Source organism: Miscanthus floridulus, chromosome 8, assembly GCF_019320115.1.
Source record: "Miscanthus floridulus cultivar M001 chromosome 8, ASM1932011v1, whole genome shotgun sequence".
NCBI lineage: Eukaryota > Viridiplantae > Streptophyta > Magnoliopsida > Poales > Poaceae > Miscanthus > Miscanthus floridulus.
The window spans coordinates 80334428-80351487 of record NC_089587.1 but is presented as its reverse complement, the minus strand read 5'-3'; the positions used below and the strand labels follow the sequence as shown (position 1 = coordinate 80351487).

Genomic DNA, 17060 nt, shown 5'->3' with positions numbered 1-17060 from the left:
AATTATAATCCTTTATCAACTCTAACCATCTTCTTTGCCTCATGTTCAACTCAGACTGAGTGAAAATATACTTGAGACTCTTGTGATCTGTAAAGATATGCACTTTGTTGCCTAATAGATAGTGCCTCCAAATCTTTAGAGAGTGGACTACAGCAGCTAGCTCTAAGTCATGGGTTGGGTAATTCACCTCGTGCTTCTTCAGTTGGCACGAAGCATAAGCTATCACACGCCCATCTTGCATAAGCACACACCCCAACCCCATCTTCGAGGCATCACAGTATACATCAAAGGGGATATCAATATCTGGTTGGGCCAACATAGGAGCAGTGGTCAGAAATGTCTTCAGAGTTTGGAAAGCTTCTTCACAAGCTGGGCTCCAATCAAACTTAACTTCTTTTTGGAGCAGCTTGGTCATTGGTTGGGCTATCTTGGAGAAATCAGGAATGAAACGCCAATAGTACCCAGCGAGACCAAGAAACTAATGAATCTAATGCACAGACTTGGGAGATTTCCAATCCAATACATCTTGCACCTTGCTAGGATCTACAGAAACACCTTCAGGTGTCAACACATGTCCCAAAAACTACACTCGATCCAACCAAAATTCGCACTTGCTGAATTTAGCATACAGCTTGTGCTCCCTTAGTCGAGTTAGTACTATCCAAAGGTGTCGGGCATGCTCTTCATCATTCTTGGAATAGATCAGGATGTCATCAATGAAAACCACCACAAACTTATCCAGCTCCGGTATGAAAACTGAATTCATCAGGTACATGAAGAAGGTAGGAGCATTGGTAAGACCAAAAGACATCACTAGGTACTCATACAACCCATACCTAGTAGAGAAAGCTGTCTTTGGTATATCATGTGGCCTGATCTTGATCTAATGATAGCCTGATCGGAGATCTATCTTTGAGAACACCTTGGCACTAGCTAATTGGTCGAACAAAGTATCTATGTGGGGCAAAGGATACTTGTTCTTAACTGTTACCACATTAAGAGAGTGGTAATCCACACACATCCGCAGAGTACCATCCTTCTTCTTCACGAAAATGGCTGGGCAACCCCATGGTGAAGCACTAGGATGGATGAAACCTTTGTACATCAACTCTTCCAGCTGCTTCTTCATTTCTGCTAGTTCTCTTGGAGCCATGTGGTATGGGTGTCTGGAGATAGGGGCAGTACCAGGCTCTAGCTCAATGGAGAATTCTACTTCTCTGTCCGGTGGCAACCCCAGAAGATCTTCAGGAAAAACATCCAGGAACTCACAAACCACAGGGATGGAGGTAAGATCAGGAGAGGCTTTAGCATGGGCAGCAACAGGTAAAACTAGATCTGAGGGTACAATAAGAGACATCCTATCCTCAGAAGAAGGAAGCCGTAACTCCACACTTCTCCTCTTTATATCCAATACTACCCCATACACCCGCAACCAGTTCATTCTAAGAATAGCATCAATGCCTTGCCCAGGCATTATCATGAACTGTAGATGGTAAGTGTGGGTGGCTAATACCAAACTTATTGTATCCGTGCGGGTATTAATGAACATTTGGGAACCCGCAGTATGGATCTTATAGGCATATGGTATAGCCATAAGTGATAAGTTGTGCCGCTCTACAAACCCCATGCTCATAAAGGAATGTGATGCACCAGAATCGAACAACACCAAAGCTGGATGGGAGTCGATGGTAAACATACCAGCCATAACCGCCTCCTGCTGCACAACCTGCTGAGCATCTGTGAAGTGCACCTGACCAGACCTGCTGGGCACTTTCTTCTTGATGATGGTCCTCTTGATAAGCCTAGAGTTTGCTGACGGATGAGCGAACTGAGCTGGCTGATGCTGGGGACACTCCCTGGCATAGTGGCCATCTTTGCCACACTTGAAGCAAGCACCAAGCTTGTTCCTAAACCCCTGACGAGGTGGAACCTGCTATCCCTGATGTTGCTGGGGCTGCACCTGCTGAGGAGGTGAATGGTACTATGTGGAGAAAGTCTGCGAAGTCTGCTGGGGCTGCCGAAACGAAGGCCCGCCTGATGACTGATAGGGCCCCCGTTGGACAACCTGAACCTTCTAAGTGTGAGGGTGGCTAGAAGACCCTGCAGCCACCTGCTTCCTCTTCCAATCAGCCTAAGACTCTCACTGAAAACCCTCCATGGCAATGGTGGCATTCATCAGTGCTCCAAAGGTCTGATAGTTTGTCGTGTACAGCTTCTCTTGAAGGATGGGAGCGAGACCGCGAAAGAAGCGATCCTTCTTCTTGTCATCAGAGTCCACATGGATGCCAGCATATTGAGCCAAGTGATTGAACTTGTTCACATATTCCATCACTGTCCTGTTCCCCTGGTGCAGCTCTAGGAACTCGGTCACCTTCTGGTTGATGACACCAGCAGGGATAAAGAGCTCTTAGAAAGCGGTGGAGAACTCACGCCATATTGTCGGATGATCTGGCTGCTCCGTGGCCTGGAAAGTTTCCTACCAGGCACCTGCGGACCCCAAAAGTTGATGCGTCGCAAAGTACACCTTCTGCTCGTTGGTCACTCCGAGCAGCCAAAATTTCTGCTCCAGGGTGTGAAGCCAGTGCTCCGCCTCTAGGGGCTCATCAGACGACGTGAACGTGGGTGGGTGAGTCTTGAGGAAGTCCTGGTAAGAGGACTGTCCCTCAGGGTGGCGGGCACCACCCCCATTCCCACTGTTGCCCCCGTGGCCTCCGCGGGCGAGGCCCGCGATAGCCTGTGCCATAAAGTCCATGGCACGAGCTATTTCCTAGCGAGCAGCAGCTGACTCCCGATGAGTAGCCAATAGCTCAGCCATTATCTCTGCGAGAGTCATCAGCGGAGGCGGTGGCGGAGGAGGAGCCAGAAGTGGAGCCCCATGGCTCTCCCTATTGGGCTCATGGGCCCAGCCACTCTCGCCTTGGCCCTCGCCAAGACCGTGAGCTGCCCCCGCACTAGTGCTCTCACGTCCAGACCTTAGATTCATCTGTAAGAGATATGAACCATCCATTAGAGCACCCTCCCGATCAGAATCAAGGGATTAGAGAAATGACAGCACATTTATTAAAGCATTTCGTTAGTTAGTCCTATAAATTTAATTCAATTATACGTGAAGGGGGATTTTAGTTGAAGTAAGATGCTATTATCATGATGTATGCTTCGGCCTATACGTTCACTCAAGCTGGAATATAGCGGCATTCGTAAAATTTTCAGCACATCGCACACTCACTTTCCGTATACTAAGCGATTTCTTACGCAACGTAAGTTAGTGTACCTGCAGAAAACTGATTAGATAAAAATAGTGCCGCTATCCTAGATATACCATATTGCTAGGGCTTATATTTATTTACCTAATATAATCGCATCCTACTTTTCGCAAAACTTTTGTTGGTCAAATTTTTAAGTTTTGAAAAAGAGTGATGAAACTCGTAACCATTATTGGCTCTGGTACCAACTGTGGCAGAACCACCCGAAATAGCACACTTACGGAGGCGCTCGTCTTCCACCAGACACTAAGCACCCCGAAAGCAAGCTACAACGGGCGGTATCCGTCGGGCACACCCCAAGGGAGAACCCAAAAGATCCACATTTTCCTCAAGGATCCAATAATGAGAACGAGTTACAATACTTATCCATTTCATACATCAGAGTTTCTTAAAAGTACATTATTACAATACCAAATCTCAGAGTGCGGAATGATAACAGCGGAATTTAAAAATAACATCTAGCGGTAAGGGGCGAGGATTCTGTCTGAGCCCACCAGAAGGATCCTCCACACAAAGGTACTCTTCAAGCATCACCTGCAACAGGGGTAAATAAACCCTGAGTACACAATGTACTTGCAAGACTTATCCGACTAGTGGGAATAATTTTCCGACTCCAAGGAATATGATAAGCTTTGTGGTTTGCTGGTTTTCTTTAGCAGAAAGCAATACTAATAGTGAGTCCTTATTTATGTATTATTATTATCAGCCGTATTAACTTATCATCTAGCCAGTCTATATAAGCACCTATTCTACTTTCAAGCAAGAGTTGAGCAATCAGTTCCATTTCTTCTCCTTTCAACTTTTAGTTCTTACTACGGTGCTAAACCGCAGACAAGCCGACCGGATTTCCCGGCAATTCACGAATCAATGTGCCCAGCTGGGTGCCCCGAAGACACACGTCCCGCTTGTACCCCAGGCACAAGCAGGACTAACCCATCACTCTCTTGTCCTGGGTGTCCAGGTCCCCGTCCAAACTTAGACTCCAAGCCCCCACATCCTGAGTCCCACACTCAGTGTGGTGTAAGGACCTCCACCACCTCCTCTTCCCATCAGTCGGTCCGGAAAGAGCCGGATCCGCAACAAGAGAGCAACAAGTCTTCCCTACGCCCATACCCAAGTATATGCTCGAGACAATAGATCTGTGACTTGCCTAGAGCCATATGCAACGACCGGTCCTTAATTGACACAGACAGGGAAAAAAGTATAACCGAGATATGCCCTGTTGGCCGCAGGACACAACCCTTTACACCCACCAGAACCCAACCATATCCCTGCCCGATCACCATTTTCCTTTCCACCATTTTATCATGAGTGATCATATTTATCACCTATTTGCGAGTAACGGCAGGTTACTCATGCTACCGAGATCCTAAGCATAGCAGCTACTCGACCTGTACTAGTAGGACTCATAGGTAGATATATTTATGCATGTAGTTTTCATAAAATACCTGGAACATAAATGCACATCATAGATATATATTCAGTGATTATTTAAAATAGGGGTTATGCACCGGGGCTTGCCTTGGACAGGCGCGGTGTCAGCAAAGTCAGTGACGGGCGGCTCCGGAACATCCTCCTACACAAGGATCTCCTCGTACTCTTCGACGACTTCGTCGTACTCCTGCTCACCGAAGGTCACGATCTCCAGTGGCTCGTCCTCTATATGCATGCAGTGATGATGATGCAATAATTAATATATAGGCAATCGCAACTCTTAAAATAAGAATACATCTAACAAGCTACTAAGCTAACTCTAATGACTAATACGTAAAGTTACCTATTATTCCCACTAAACAGGTATGAAACATTTCATGTATTATCTTAGCAGCTAAAGGCATCCTTATTGTTAATATCAATTTACTATATATATGATAAAACAAGGTGCACTAGCTACCATATTTATCAACCTATTCTAAGACCACAAAAATTACAGTGAGCACATAATAATACAATGAACCTACTGTAAAAGAATTCTAGGGCTAGCACTTCTACCAAAGCATCACAAAAATTCATCCTCTAAATAACCATAATAATAATACACATCTTGAAATAATAAAGTAACCCTAAAGGTATCACTGAACTATACGAACTAATTACACTAACAGATAGATCATGAATTTAGGAATCTAACAAAATTTATTTCACAATAAATAAATAAATTCAAATGAGCTCTAGAGTTGAAGAAAATGATATTATTGGAGAAGGATGATCATGCTATTGGACTTGTTGACTTGCACATGACTGTGGGTCTAGAACTACTAGATGAGACCGTGGGTCAAGAAAATAATAAAGAAGAAGAATGAAAGAATTCTTGCAGGCTAGCTACCTCGGAATTGAATGAAGTGCCGCCTACGGTGATCGATGTGCGGAGGCAATGCAAGAGGAGAGACACCAGGGAGCTAGCAATTGCTTGCCCTACGTGGAGCGGAGCAGAACCATATATAGCACTGGTGAGTGGGTGGTCACAACAAGCTAGGTAGTCTGGAAGCACGAAACGAGTTGGCAGGGTTGTCCTCTGGCTCCATGCCGTGTGCGGTGGTGTGGTCTTTAGCCATGAGAGAATTAATTCAGTGATGGACTTTGAGTGGTCTTGGACTTACGAGCACATCAGGACTGGAGTGTGCTTTGGGTGAAACGTGCTTAGCGGTGGGCGCTGGTTCATTCATGCAGGTCAAGGAATTAATGGGGGAGGAGACCACAGGTCAAGGAAACATTAGAGAATGAGAAGGTCAATTTTAGACTAGCTACCTCAGCTGATTATTGCAGCTCAGGAGAAATCAATAGACGCAGCTTTCACGGGCAAGAACAGAGAAACTTGATTTGAGAGAAGCAAGTGAGCAGCGGAGCGAAATAGCTCGGTGTATCCTTTTAAAGACAGGAGACGCAGGAATGGAGAAGCAAAGACACGATAGCGATGCGTCGTAAGGTTAGTGGCTAACTGGCTTGCTTAAAGGTAAAAAAACGTTGTCTGTGAAAGGCGTGTGGCCGCGGACGAACAGCGCCCGTAGTGAATAGTGTTTCCACACGTGAACAGTCCTGCACGTCTACAGTACCTACGTGTGGAAAATCTACATTGCTCTAGTGCTGACGTGAGGAAAGGGTGCGTTCACTACGTTTGCAGAGCAGTGAGCGAGCGGCGTGCTTAGCGGGCCAAACTTGTGCGTGAGATTAATGCGTAGCGTGTGCGACACACTATGGTAGTGGCAGCGCGTCGTGCACTGATAATTTAGCAAGGTGATTAGCAAGCGAAGTAAATGCGGAGTAATTAGAACAACGAGAGATGACAGTGGCACGTCTCGAGATTGATGGAGATATAAATCTTGTCAAGTGGTACGCTAATAATTAGTGAATGATAATAATTTATCATTTGACTTTGTGGCTATGGAGCTCTCACGTGGAGAAAGATGACGTACTGGAAGGACAATTTGGACAAGGAATAAATTAGAGCTCAATTTGAGAATTAGTGTAATAAAATTTAATTTTTCATTTACCACATGCAATAATACATAAACATGATGCTCATGACATGGTTTAGTATTTTGATTAAGGCGTAACACCGAGGGTGTTACAGAAGCCTTCTTCTCTCTCTTCGCTCTCTCTCTCTTCTCTCTCATTCTTCTCATTTTCCTTCATCGTAACCCGTGCTTTTCCTTCACCTATAAAAGGAAAAGCAGGGCACCCCTACCGGGGGATCGGACGACGAACAAATCAGAACACAAGAGCACGACACGAGCACACGGCTGAGCGACAATCGAGCTATCAGCACCCGTTCACTCCTTCCACTAGAGACTTGAGATTCTTTCCCTCTTTCGCCTGTTTGTAACCCCTACTGCAAACCAAGTGACGATAACACGAGCAGCAACGAACTGGACGTATGGGACGTTTCGCCCGAACCAGTATAAACCCTTGTGTCCTCCGAGCACACCATCCGAGCCAGATGCGTAAATACAAATTTACTCGTCAGTGGTCCGAAAACACCGACAATATTCTACCTATTTGGTGTCATATATATTGATGTTCTTTTCTATAAATTTGGTTAAGCTTGAAATGGTTTGATTTAGGATAAACCTAAAACATTGCTTATTTTGATATGGATGGAGTATTAGTTATGGGCATAGGCTTATATATTGATTTAAATGACAAAAAAAATCCAAGCCCAACTAAATGTCTAAATCCAACGCTAGCAGTTGAGCTTCGTGTGTGTACACCATTATGACGTACGTGGACGTTTCACGTCATTATTACACTATGCATTTCGTGGTCAAGGATGTGGATCGTCATGCGTGCGTGGCGTGCGCGTGTGTGGGTGTTGGCACTAGGAACACGTGGTGTCTGGTCTGGTACGCGTGTGTGTCCATTTCCGTCACACTCACACGCATGTTTTCTGCATGCTCCACGTACGGACATCCATCCGATCAGCACTGAAAAATGCTAGCCTGTACGTGTATGTGTATCCACTGGCATCCATCGGATCCGATTAGTCTCTCATTTCTAGTGGAACGGTTTGAAGAATCCATGCTAAAGTGTAGTACGTACGTACGTACGTGGATTTTGATTTGCTGTTAATGCTTGGATATAATTACACGTCAGCTAGCGCACGAAATAGCTAATTTGAGGCTCAGGGCTTTTTGAATGCACTCGTATCCATCTCAATTCACATGTGTTGGAGTGGAACTTAAACTATTTTTGATCCCAATCCACTCCAACACACATGAATTGAGGCGGATACCAGAGCATCAAAATAAGGCCTTAGTTTTTTTTTGCAACAAAATAAGGCCTTAGTTAGGAGCTGGGACTCGGATCATTCACGTCTTTGCATATAAAAAACAAATTTTTAATACAAATGATTTTATTTTTCAAAGATGATATTTTTATCTAACTTATATGTAAACGATTTTGATTTTAAGAGACAAAAGATTACAAAAGTCACACAATAATGCACCCGTCTTACAAAATGAATTTACATATGCACGTCTATAAATGAATCCATTTTTTAAGGATCTTCTTACGCCCATAGAAAAAATGACCACCACACGTAACTTCGAGGCCTAAGCCGTTGCTCTCTATCTCGGCCGCTCGTTCAGCCGCCCCTCCTCAGTCTCAGAAAACGTCTCTCTTGCGTGCCTGCCCTCTACAGTCACCCCTCTATCCCTCTCTGGCTCCCTCCTTCCCTCTCTCTATACCCCCTCTTTCCTTCTACGACTGCCCCCTTCCTCCCTCTCAGGCTTGGGTAATGATGAGCCCATGGCTCCTCAATTTATTAGAGTTGGAGATGATCCATATTATTTAACCATGAAATTTGGTGCATTATCCTTTGATGTGAAGGGAAGATATATGAAGAAAAATATGCCCAGCAAGTACGTGTTTATTGGTGCTAACATACGTGAGGAAGTCAAGAAGTATGCTGCTACTTTGATGGAGTGGCGATATGTTCAAACTACAGCACAAAAGGTCGACGTCACATGAACCATTATTGGGATTGAATTCGCTGCATGCAAGTAGCTAGTACGGAGGTTCATAATGCTAATGGCGTGATTTGCATCGTGTCCGCAATATTTTAGTATTTTCTTTATTTAGTTTCCTATAGCTACGTTCTGTCATGTACGCGTGCACCATATGGTTGAGTCGAACCAGATGGTGTGCATTGAGTCTGAGTTGACGTTGAGGCCTTCGTGCCTATATTAGGAATCGTCCTCTGTAACGGGAGGGGGGACTGGATTTTATTTGTGAAGTTATTCCTCGTCGAGCCGTCGCTTGGAAAACCCTAGATGGTGTTCCCATCAGGTTCTTCGTCTTGAAGATTATCTTCCAGATTCTTGTGGATCTGCTGGAGTGCGTGATCAAGCTGCTACGGTTTGAGTGCGTCGCTTGGATTTCTGTGGAATCCCCATCTTCTGATCGTGTCTCTCGGAGCCACGGGTGGAAGAACATTGCTAGGGTTTGGATTGCATTTTATTGTAAGCCGAATCCAACCATCATTCTATTATTGCTGGTACTGTTTGAGTTTGGTTGATTAAACAGAACTATTTCATAAGAATCAAATTATCTTGTCTTTCGTACAATTGCTGTGAGATTATCCGTGCGACTTACTGTCCTGTTACTGTATGTTGAGATTGGGTCAAATATCATTGCCGTGAGTTTTATCTATTGAGATTACTGCTATAGTATTGGGCCGATTAAATTAATCTCAACTATTCGATCTGCTGAGAGACTTTGCAAGTGAATAAATATTGTTGTTTTCTTGTTCACGTGAGGGAACTTGCTGCTACCACACGTGCTATTCCTTTTCATCCTAAAATCAGTATTGGTTGGATTTGAGAAAACAATTACTTGTCTAATTATTGTTGCTGATTAGCACCGTGAAAGATTGGGCAAATTTTCGGGCATCGTAGGCGTGTCCTCTTCAGGTAACCCCTCACATAGCGATGTCACTAGGGTTAGGGCCGAGAGTCCCCAACCAGAGATGCAGTAGTGGTGGAGCATCGATAATATTGGTGGAGTGCCGATAATAGAGGTGCTATGGTGGAGCTCTGACGATGGAGAGGATAAGGCAGGTCTGGTGAGCTTGACCGGATCTAATGAGGAGGGGTGAGCATGGCCAATGTAACGATGCCTTAAGCCGTCAACCTCTCTGCATCTCCTCTGTCGCTGATCCAAGGAGAGGGATGGGGGGACCAGGTGGTGAAGAATTTGGGGAGAGGGTGAAGCACGACTTGGGTTCTTGCTGTCGCAAATGGTGGAGAAGCACAAGTTAGTCTTGGTACATGATCAGCTTGATTGTAACCTCCTTGATTTGACTCGGCTCTCGGATGACGATCAATTCAATTTGATACGCGTTCAGTTCCGGCGCTTCTAGGGCGCATAGCATCGGTGCACTGCTGCAGGCTGCTGGCCTTTCTACTACGCCCACACGCACGCTCTCGACGGTCCATACGGCCTAATGTCTTAGTAACGACCTTGTCAAGGCATGCTTACCCATCTCTCATTTCTAGGGTTTCTGGTGTGCAGGCAACGGGAGCAGATGGACCTATCGAGCTTGGCTAAAGCAGGCACGGAAAAGACATGCTTCTTTTGCGCCTCCATCAAAGTGCAAGCTAGTGGTGTCGGTGGTGCCAAGCACCATACGTGGGCTGAGGTGGTAGTGGCAGATGTGTTTTCTTAATTCATTTTTAGAGGCTGTTGGCATAACATAGCTATCTCCGAAAATTTATTTTCTCATACAAGGATCATTTCAGAGCCGGGGAGCCAGCCCTCTACCAATAGCGGTTGACCCCTCATCCTAGAGTTCGTTATTAATTTGTAAAAATCTTACGTAGGCCATTAGGTGGTTCCACTACAAGTGACGACAGCCGGCTGGAACGAATCCAAGACGCATCACCTCGATCGCGACGACGATGGAGGATGGGTGGTCCGTCCGCGTCATCGTTTTAAGCGCGGCTGTGGCGGGCGTCGGGCGACGACGTACAGCATGACGTCCGCGTCGTCTTACCCAGCCGCCTCGCTCGTTCTACTTCATGTCGGCATAGACCAGCAGCTAGGTAAAATACTAGCTAGTTGGCTCATTCGTATGCATCGGGTCAAATTTGAACCGGCACGATACGAATAATAGGCCTCCGTGCCAACGCGTACAACAAGAAATCGTAGCGACGTACGGATGATTAACTGATAACTCATGTCTACGACGTACACATACGCTGCTTGCCTGAACAGTCATTCTGTTTTTGTGCATACGGGCCGGCGCATCGACTCACATTCACTAGCTAGTAGGTCCATCAGCTACTCAGCTCGTGTTGATGAAAAAGCTACTGGCCGGCCCAAGGGGCGAAGTGCGTGCGTATTCAAATCGACCGATCGAGCTGACACGCGGTTGGTACTTGGCACCCAATCAGCGAGACGCAGCGCCGCATACGATACGATGGAAGAGCCCATGCCGGGACCGTACGTGGACCGGCGTGGTGCGGTGCAGCGTCCGGCTGGAGGTGGCGCCGGCGCGCGCCCACCCGGCCGACACGCGCGCGGCGGCGGCCATCCTGCCCGGCCAGCTAGCCGGTGGTTTTCCCACGGGGCACACGTCCACGCGCCTGGAGCTAGCGTTTGGCTCCCGGCTTGCCGTGACTCAGCCACTCAGGGGACAGGGTGCGACCGCGACACGTATCACCCGGTCGATCCACCGTCCACCGTATCGAATCGAATTAGCAGATTTGTGCATGACTAATAAACTTTACTGACGGTTCGTTGGCGCACGCATCAGGCACCAGCAAGCGTTTCTGAAGGCCCTTTCTCGTAGTGTGCATGCATGGGCTGTGTAAGCAGCGGATCCAGGAAATATTTTAGGGGAACTGAACAACACTGCTGCTCGATCTTAAGTCTCAGCCCCCCTATACTATAGAACTTTGTCTAAAAATTCATAAGGGCTCTACAATAATTTGCACTGATTCGGTTTGGGTAGGGGGGCTTGAGCCCCCCGCCCCACCGCTGGATCCGCCCCTGTGTGCAAGTGTCTTTCAACGTTTGGCATCAGATGAGCCGAGCGGCTAAACGCGTACGGAGTACACGTCGGCTCCCACTTTTGGTACTGACTGATGCCACGAGATCAAGAAGGGGGCATGTTCGTTTGAATTTATCAACCAACTTATCAGTTAAATTTACAGTATTTTTCTCTCACAACAAAACAGTTTCAGCGGGCTTATCAACCGACTTTAATACCAGCCGAACAGACCCACATCGTAGGTTTAGACACAAACATGAAGTATTAAATATAGACTAAAAAATAACTAATTACATATATTGAGACTACTTTACGAGACGATTTTTTTAATCCTAATTAGTTCATGATTTGACAATATGATGCTACAGTAAAATTGTGCTAATGATAGATTAGTTAGACTTAATAAATTTGTCTCGCGGATTACTGATGATTTGTGTCATTTATTTTATTATTACTATCTAAACACCCCCATGTGACACCCGATGTGACACCCCCTAAACATTAGCCCCTGGATTTAAACACCACTTCACTCACGCCACGCGCAACGTTACGACGTCAAGTTGGTGCGCATAGCACAGAGGATATGTGTCCTTTCTCTCGGTCTTTTCATCTCCTGCACGTGTTTGGCGCCACTCCTTGCATCGTACACGGAGCTACTCCCTCTGTCCTAAAATAAGTGCACTTCTAGAGTTTAGGTGAAGAGATCAAGCAGCATGTTCGCTTGTTGGTTTCAGCCCGGGCTTATCAGCCAGCCAACAGTATTTTTCTCTCACAATAAACCAGCACCAGCCGGGCTTCATCCTGTTCGCTTGCTCGTATACGATCGTGGATTATAAACCGGAACATTATTTTTCTCTCACACCAAACCAGCCAGCAATAAATAATCCACGACCGTTTACGACGAAACGAACAGGCTGCTTATCAGCACAGAAACCAATCAGCGAACAGGCTAAAGGTTAGTGAGAAATTACATATATGCTCCTATAAAGATGTAATCATTGTACCTTAGAAAGAGAAAAAGTAGAAAAAAAAAACAAGTGAAGTTAGTTTCTCTTATACTATAAGTACATTTATTTTGAAAAAAATATTAAAGTCCAGAAGTGCACTCGAGTGAAATTACATTTATTTTGAAGTGATGTAATCATTGTACCGCCGCCGTCTGCTAAAGGACGGAGGGAGTAGCTAACCGTGTGTGTGGTGTGTGCTGCTGCCAAGGCCTCGGTAGCCCGTCTCTCATTTTCATTCCTTTTCCGGGTACATCCAAAACGTAGCAGCCATACACACCACCTTCTCCTACCCCGGCCCCCGTACTGTACCAACTGCCGGTGGCTATCGTGATAAGTACAACGATTACAATTACCTCCAGATAGCCGGATCAGAGGCAAACTAGCTACACACGGCCACGAGAAGATGACCCAACCAGACTTCCCAGCCTACACGTGCAACAAACATCATTTCACTCGCCAACACGAGTTGACTGACTTTATGTTCAGCGTCTCATCACCAGTGTTTTTTTATCCATCACAGCCAAAACGAATGGTTCCGCACACAGGAAAAGAAGCTACTACGTAGAAAACAGAAATTAAGGTAGGCTACTATGCCCTGGTAGCAAAAGCGCTGCTGCAATCGTGCACAGACAAACGGCGGCAAAGCAGGCATACATCATCAATAGCCCCGCAAAAAAGTTTGAGCCCTTGTTTAGTTCGCGAATTTGGGATTTTGGGACTACTGTAGCACCTTCGTTTTTATTTGGCAAATAGTATCCAAACATTGACTAATTAGGCTTAAAACGTTCGTCTCGCAATTTCCCACCAAACTGTGCAATTAGTTTTTCTTTTCGTCTACATTTAATGCTCCATGCACGGGCCGCAAACATTCGATGTGACAGGTACTGTAGCAACTTTTTGGATTTTGGCCCTCAACTAAACAAGGCGTCACGCAAGCAACACTGACATCTTCGTTCCCCTTGGCCCCCACCATTCTCTCTGTACTTGAAATCACTTTTATTTCATTTCTCTCTCCGTTGCTATGCTGCATGCTGGATGCCCCATCTCCACAATGCGCGTCTCGATAGCTCGTTGCCTTTTCGTCAGAAGAAGCTATTGACTCTTCTTCAAGAGCTTTTAACACACTTCAAGCTACGCTTGGCTGTGACATGGAGGATGGACGCCGCACGCCACCCTGTAGTGTTTGGGAAGGCCTAAGGGCAACTGTAACGTATGTTCCGTTAGCAAGGTACAAGGATTGACATCAACAGGTGCTTAGTTATCCAAAAAAGTCTCTAACGTGTAAAACCGGTTAGCACCTACTGAACGGGCCCACAACAAATAAAGATAGCAGAACTTTTCCAAAACCTCATCTTCTCCTCGGACTCACTCTGACACATCTCTTTCACTTTTCCGTTTTTTTATCGATTGCACCGGGTGCTTAAATTAGCCACAGGTGCCAATAGGTGCAACATCTTAGAGGCCTGGTGCTATACTAGCATCTGTTGGCACTGTTCTAAGGTAGGCTACTGTGTCTCACCGTCCAGCTTAGAGCAAGTATAATAATGAGTTTTAAGTGGCTGACGTGAGAGAGAGAGAGGAGAAAAGCAAAGAGAAGCGGGTTGTAGCTTACAGTCAACTTATGCACAAGAACTAAGAAGTTAGAGCAACAGCAATATATATGGGTGAACCAGTCCATAGGACTGGGTCCCACAACAGGTGGCAATAGCTATTTCACAAGGCACAATGTATCCGGCTCATCTGTCCATAGGAGTGGGGCCCACGATGAAATAAAATTCTCGATCCTCAACCTCCCGTTTCCTTCGCACGAGTTGCTGGAGAGCTCCGTCCACCGCCTCCGTCACCTCCATCCCCGATCTCACTCCTTCCACCAAATCCGACCATGCCCTTCCGTATCTACCTCCTCAAGTACTGCATCAACTAGGATGTGCAACTTCCCTGCCCTGATGAAGCCTACACAGTCAGATCGGGTGGCTTTGCACGGCGACCTGGGGCGCGCCCCCTCGCGGACGGCCGGCAACCTGGGGCACCGGCACCTCGCGGACGGCCCGCGCGTCCACCTCGCAGACGGGCGGCGTGGCCAGCTCACAGACGGGCGGCGCGGCCAGATCGCTGACGGGCGGCATGACCACCTCCCATGGCGCGTGGATGGGCGAAAATCTTGGGCGCGTCCACCTCGCGGAAGGCCACCTCATAGACGGCCAGCGTGGCAACAAGCCTCCGCCTCATCAGGTATCTCTACCACCAATCTCTGCTATATTTAGTTTATGTTTGCATGGACTTACAGTTGGTACGATTGCTATATTTAGTTTATGTTTGCAGAATGAAAGGAAGAAAGTACAAGTGCCTAAATATTGATACGATTACAAAGCATCTGGAGGGGAACACATAATCCTTAATTAATTGGATAAGCCGTAATCTAGCTGGGTCAATACTGTAAAATTACATTGCATAAAAAAATTGTAAAATTTCACTCCTTGAGACTCTACTCTTGGTGTGCTTGATGCTGCTGTGTACTGAATTTTTGCCATATGTGCTCTATTAAATCTTCCTTGAGACGCATGTGACTTGATCGATCGCGAATTTCCATGTCTTTGTCAAGTACATCTGTGAATCCATAAATTGGTCCATGTGCTAGCCCGGTTAAATTTGGGGATGATTGTGCTTGCTCGTATGTGTTACCATCTGGTGTGTCATAGATGCCTCTCTCATCCTCTATTATCATGTTGTGCAAAATAATACATGCATACATAATATTGGCTAGCTCTTCCCGTTCCCAGAGTCTAGTTGGGTGATGTATGATAGCCCAACGCTTTTGCAACACCCCAAAGGCTCGTTCCACAACTTTTCTTTCTCCTTCTTGAAAGCTTGCAAACAATTTATGCTTTGCACTAAGTGGCCTGAGGATTGTCTTGACAAATGTGGCCCATTCTGGATAGATACCGTTAGCTAGATAGTAACCCATGTTGTATTGTGACCCATTAACAGTGAACTGAACCTCTGGTGCTTTGCCTTGTAGTTGTTCCGTGAATAACGGTGACTGGTCAAGCACATTAATATCATTGTTCGAACCAGCAGCTCCAAAAAATACATGCCAAATCCATAGGTCATAAGACGCAACAACCTCTAGCATTATGGTAGGTACCTTATAATCACCTCGAGTGAATTGCCCTTTCCAAGCAACCGAGCAATTTTGCCACTCCCAATGCATACAATCAAGACTACCCAACATCCCAGGGAAACCACGCTATTCTGCTACTTGCAGTAAGCGTTGGATGTCTTCACTAGTAGGCTTGCGTAGATACTACGCACCGAATAGGCTTCTAACACCAGTAACAAAATGAATCAAACACTCCATTGTTGTACTCTCAGCAACCCCGAATGTTTCATCCATAAGATCTGCTGGTGAACCATAAGCCATCATTCTAATGGCAGCAGTACATTTCTATAATGGTGATAGACCCACTTTGCTAAATGCATCTCGACTTAGACGAAAATATGGAGACCAAACACCTAGATCTTGGACTATGCGTAGAAATAAATGCTTCCTCATGTGAAATCTTCTATGAAACTAATCATCATTGTACAAAGGATTATCTGAAAAATATTTAGCAACTAGTCTGTTGTGATCACCTTCATGATCTCTGTTGATGTACCTCCTTGTATAACCCCCACGTCGAATAGAGGACCTAGCTGATTCTGCTTCAATCTCAGCTTCAATCTCCTGCTCAAGCTTAGACTCAATCTGTGCTTCAAGGTCAGACTCAGTAGAATCACTTGAGTCAGTTGACATTATTTGTACTTGTTGTGGACTGGTGTCTAGTGAATGAGGGAGTGCAGTGAGTGTGAATGAGGGAGTGGCTGTGGACTGGTGTCTAGTGAATGAGGGAGTGCAGTATTTGTAGCTGATATCCACTTGTATGCAACAACCATCTGCTGCTTTTGTTTGTCTTTTTCTCAACATCTATATTCTTGTTTGTCTTTTTCTCAACAGCTATATTCTTGTTTGTTTTGTTCTCAACAGCTATATTCATGTTTGTCTTTTCTTAACAGCTAAATTTACCCACAACAGCAATTTTTTTTGTCAACATCCATCTGCTGGTTTCATTAATAATGGGGTACAACCATCAATAGCTTACAAATACACTGCCAATACTAACAATTACATTAATATTAGGGGTACAGCCATGCAACCTAATACATAAACTAATTAACTTAAAGCTTACATACATAGGTTTACAGATACACTGACCAAACTTGAAAACAACTACACTAAATATTAGGGATACATGCATCTCGTGC

At 45.6% G+C, this 17060-nt stretch overlaps 1 pseudogene; it reads right to left on the bottom strand.

Annotated features, from left to right (window-relative positions):
- Positions 1 to 15243: 15243 nt before the first annotated feature.
- On the bottom strand, positions 15244 to 16551 carry LOC136469468 (protein ALP1-like; annotated as a pseudogene).
- Positions 16552 to 17060: the final 509 nt, after the last annotated feature.